This window comes from Scyliorhinus canicula, chromosome 5, assembly GCF_902713615.1.
Source record: "Scyliorhinus canicula chromosome 5, sScyCan1.1, whole genome shotgun sequence".
NCBI lineage: Eukaryota > Metazoa > Chordata > Chondrichthyes > Carcharhiniformes > Scyliorhinidae > Scyliorhinus > Scyliorhinus canicula.
The window spans coordinates 78,318,748-78,324,158 of record NC_052150.1 but is presented as its reverse complement, the minus strand read 5'-3'; the positions used below and the strand labels follow the sequence as shown (position 1 = coordinate 78,324,158).

The following is a 5,411-nucleotide window of genomic DNA, read 5'->3' as shown; positions in this document are numbered from 1 at the left end:
GTGATGTTCTTTGCTTTCTGGATAAGTATGGCTTTGATGTGTAGTGTTCAACAAAGAACATCAAGCTATGTTGCTGAACAAAGCTAACTTATTAACATTAGTTATAACTAGATTTGAACGTCTTATTAAGATGCAAAAGTTTCTAAATGAACTATAGTATAATTCTATCTACAGAGTACTCTCTATCCCGCCTAATCACCTACTCCCAGAAACAAGACTGTCATGTGATCTACGTGACTGCTCTTAATCACCATCTGGTGGTGAGAAGCATTTACATAAAGTTGTTAACCCTTCATTTACCATACAATATCCATATTGTCACAAGGCCAACCACCTGTGGTTTATTATGAGCAAGGTATAAAAACAGGCCCAACTCAGGGCCTGATATAACAAATTCTCTTGGCTAAGATTGCGCTGCGAGTGAGGTGCTATATTACACAGACTAATCTAAATATGTAAATAAATTAATCGTCGTTAATGACAGCTTCCTTATGAGTTATGAGTTATCACAGACAGGAGGTGATTTATTCGCCACAGGATTTCCAGTCACTGACCTGCTCTGCAGTTACTGTTTATCTTCTAGTGGTGCACAAGGCTGTCTCTCATCTGTTCCCAAAATGAACTGTTTCTTGAAACAAGTCACAGCCTGTCACCAGAAGCTTACAGGTGATCGATGCCCCCCCCTCCCCCCCTCCCACCACACACGCACATCAAGTGTCATGGTGCAGCGGTATTGTCGCTGAACTAGGATTCGAATCCCATCATGGCAAATGGTGGAATTTGAATTCAATAAAAAACTGGAAGTAAAAGTCGAATGAACACCATGAAATGATTGCCTTTTTAAAACCCTTCTTGTTCACTCATTCCCTTACCTTCTGGCCTACTTGTGACTCCAAGACCACAGTCGTGTGGTTGACTCTCTTGGCCTAGCATATCCAACTGCTTTGAAACCTAAAAAAAGGAATGAAACTGGTTGGACCACCCGATATCAACCCTGGCACCTGAAATGACAATGGCAAACCCAGCCATATTGACCCTGCAATTTCCTCCTTACTAATGTGGTATTATCATAACTATCAGCATTGCAAAGATTAATGTAGTGTCGAGAGTAGCCATAGAGGGAGCTAAGATGCAACATAATAAGGCAGTGATGCTAGACATTACTGTCTAGTAATGGAGGAGTGTATGCAGGAATTAACTAGTGAAGGTCAGAAGAGCAGATAGTGCAAGTGAATGTAGATCATAGTTTAAACCAGTAGTGAGATTAGCTGCAGATGAGTGTAGTTTAGATGTTATTGATCAACTGTGTATTCTTAAGGAGTACGTGTCGAATTCCAGTTAGTGGTGTCAATAAATTCATAACTTTGTTTTAGTTAAAGCTATTCTGTGGTCTTTGTGAAGAATGGCGCCAACCATCCTGAAATAAGCAATACAAAGAACACCACATGGTACCAGAAGTCTATTTCTTGTAAGAAACAACAGTTACATTAGGTAAGAATAGCATTATGAGATTGTAGAAGCAATCCAGGAGCTACAACTTGGAAAAAATCTACGACAAAGATAATCAGAAGATGGAAGGTCTCAAGAAGCTTGACTACTTCAAGACACATGGTAAATTATGCCAGAACCGGGCTTTCTTTAAGCAGCAGTTTGAAGTTTTAATTTCTGTATCTGTGCTTGAAAATGCCTCAGGCCAATGGAAAGTAGCACTCCTATTAAATTTGGCTGGACCGCAAGCATTAGAATTTTAAAATTTGTTTGAATTGAATGCAGATGAGGATAAAAATAAATACAACATGGTGCAAAAAAATTTGATCCTGAAAATATTCTATAAGCGCTGCATGTTAAGAAACCGGCTGCAGTTAAGAGGAGAGTCAGTAGGTTCATTCATCGCAGCTCTAAAGTTGCGAGCGCAGTCCTGTAATTTTTCCTCAGCCTCTGAATCTATGCTGCGTGACCAAGTTGTGTTCAGGATAAATGATGAACGTTTGCGTGAGGAAATGCTAAGACAAACAGTTTATCAATTAAAGATGCTATTAATATCTGCAAGGCCAGCGAACAGGTATCGAGTGACTATGCAGAGTTTGTGGCAAAAGAAAAGAGCGCAAAATCGGGAAATGTGGCTGACACCATTAATGCTGTGTCGCAGTAAAGAAAACTGCATACAACGGCCAGTGGCCATTTTGAAAGTGAAATCACGAGCATGATGACATGCACATGCTGTGGACACGCCCACAGTGAAAAACATTGTCCGGTGGAAGGCAAACAATGTTTCAACTGTTGCAAACTTAATCACTTTGCAGCACAGTATAATTTATCAGCAACTGTTCCAGTCACCAAATTTAAAAAGTCTTGTAATGATTTCAGAAGGATCCAAAGTGTGCAGAGTGCAGAGAAAAAAATCCAACATCATAACGGATAGGGAGGATTGCTCACCATGTTCAATTTCAGATACTTGCATGATAGAAGCAGTCACTAAGATTAATTTACTGGATCGAAATGAAAGGCCAGTAAAAGCTCTCGAAGATAATTAAGGAGTGGACTGTGTCATAAGAAACAAATGGAAAATTAATACCATTTCAAATTGACACAGAAGTGTACGCATATATTATCATTTACCAATCTTTAAAGCAAGCTATTGACAAACCACAAATCAAGCAACCCACTTGTAGGATCACAGATTACAACAGTAACACGATAGACACAGGAGGATTCTGCTGTCTTGTTGGTAAGAATGGGAACATTGAGATACCTATCGACTTAGAAGTGGTAGAGGGTGAAAAATCATCATTAATTGGATTGGATGCTTGTGAAAAGCTGAACCTGGTGAAGCATATTAATACAACTGGCTCTGTGACGGATATGTCCCAGAGTAACATTGCACAACTCTTTGACAAGTATTATCATGCCTTTTCGGGAATGGGCATATTACCTTTCACCTATTCGATTAAGTTGAAAAATAATGCCAAACAAACAACACTTGCCCCACAGCGAGTGCCGGCTCTGTTGTGTTAATCACCCTGGGGTATGACGAACTGCAACTGGATGCAGTTGTACTGGGAAGTAGACACCAAACTTAGATGTTAGTTCAATACGTTTTATTGAACTTCTTGAGCAGTGCACACACAGCTTGCTGTGGGTTGACACTCTACTACTCTAAGTGTTCTAACTATAACTAACTAGACCAGACTAGCTCTGAGCCACGTGTAGGAGGTGCTAACTGATATATACACCCTGACTGTCACTACAGTTGTCACCAGTGGAAAGAGGCAGAGTGCTGATGCCTCGTGTGTTTTATAGTGGGAAAGCACCCTCTAGTGTTCTGCCTGGTGATTGGTTGTGTTCTGTCCTGTGTGTTGATTGGCTGTACTGTGTGTCTGTCACTGCCTCTCTGTATCTCATTATGTGCATGAATGCATATCATGACATCCCCCCTTTTTAAAAAAAAATTTTGTCGGTTGCTTCGAGCATATGTGACTGTATGTACATGTAGAACCATTTACATTAAATGGCGAGTGAATGAATATATACATGAAAGGTGTCTAGCAGGCAGATACAGAACAATATTTACAAGATAAATGTCTATAAGTCCAATCTTTGGGGCTTGCGTCGGATTCTTGTCGACCGCCTGAGAGGTGGAGCTGGGGACGACAAAGCCTTGACAGGCGGGATTGCTGCCAGATTGGTGGCCTCATGGTGCGAGGTGTCCGGAGGAGGCATAATAACATCTGTATTGATCCAAAGGACCTTAATGCTTAAACCATGAGGGAGCAGTTCCAGATCCGCAGGAGGGAAGAAATGACTTATGGAATGGCTAATGCCAGACTATTCACGAAGCTGGTCGCATCCAAAGGCTTTTGGCAGCTTAAGCTAATGCAGCGATGGTGGTACAGTGGTGAGTATAGCTGCCTTCCAAGCAGTTAACCCGCGTTCGATTCCCGGACATCGCAGTAATAGTTGTATTATCTGGGACTGGTTTAGCACACTGGGCTAAATAGCTGGCTTTTAAAGCAGACCAAGGCAGGCCAGCAGCATGGTTCAGTTCCCGTACCAGCCTCCCCGAACAGGCGCCGAATGGGGTGACTCGGGGATTTAAGGGGCTGGTTTAGCACACTGGGCTAAATCGCTGGCTTTTAAAGCAGACCAAGGCAGGCCAGCAGCATGGTTCAATTCCCGTACCAGCCTCCCCGAACAGGTGCTGGAATGTGGCGACTATGGGCTTTTCATAGTAACTTCATTGAAGCCTACTTATGACAATAAGCGATTTTCATTTCATTTTTGTTTCATTTTCACATTCCAAGCAGCAGGCTCTGCACATTTAATACACCTTTCGGAAGGTACTGTTTTAATCGACTACTGTTTGGTATCATATCGGCTTCAGAGATATTCCATAGAGCCATGGAGACTGTCATTGAGGGGATTCCAGGGGTACGAGTCGACATGGATGACATCATCATCTGGTCTCACACCCCAGAACAGCACATGAACAGGCTCAGGAAGGTGTTTGACAGGGTTCAATACGACCACCTCAAACTGAATTAGGACAAGTGTCAGTTTGGCATCCACAGGTTAAAATTCTTCAGTGACTTAATCTCACAAGAAGGAATTTGACCGGATCTTGTCAAGATCAAGGCCATTGGGGAAATGCCGATATCAGCTGACAAGAAGGCCATTATGCGAATGCTCGATGTAGTGAATTTTATGGGAATGTTCATTCCCAACTTGTCAAGTCGAACATGGGCTCTTAGGAACCACATTGTGAAAAATGTTGAATCGTGCAGCAGAGTGGCAAGACATGAAGGCAGTCCTGACCATTGCTGCACTGTTTTTTTTTAAATTTAGATTACCCAATAATTTTTTCCAATTAAGGGGCAATTTAGTGTGGCCAATCCACCTACTCTGCACATTTTTGGGTTGTGGGGGCGAAACCCACGCAAACACGGGGAGAATGTGCAAACTCCACACGGACAGTAACCCAGAGCCGGGACCGAAACTGGGACCTCAGCATTGTGAGACAGCTGCGCTAACCACTAGGCCACCGTGCTGCCCTACTGCTCCACTGTTAACAGTCTATGACTCCATGAGAGAGATGAAGATCTCCACTGACGCCAGCAAACAGGGCATTGGCGCAGTCCTCCAACAGAAGGATGATCACGAGGTATGGCACCCGATTGCGTATGCGTCTCGATCATTGACTCCCACGGAGCAGAGATAAGCGCAGATTGAGAAAATGTGTCTTGCCTCTTCATTGGCATCTCAAAAGTTCACAACTATGTCTATGGCCTACTGCACTTCATCGTCGAAACGGATCACAAGCTGTTGGCGAACATCATCTGAAAGGACCAAAATGAGATGTCTCCGCGGATGAAGCTCAGGCGATATGATTTTGACCTGGTCTGTACACCAGGGAA

The 5,411-nt window shown here is 42.8% G+C and overlaps 1 non-coding gene across 1 annotated transcript; it reads left to right on the top strand.

The window, feature by feature from the left end:
- Positions 1-3,878: 3,878 nt before the first annotated feature.
- On the top strand, positions 3,879-3,950 carry trnag-ucc. Its single transcript has one exon. It is a non-coding gene; the product is annotated as a tRNA-Gly (tRNA).
- The last annotated feature ends 1,461 nt before the right edge of the window (positions 3,951-5,411 follow it).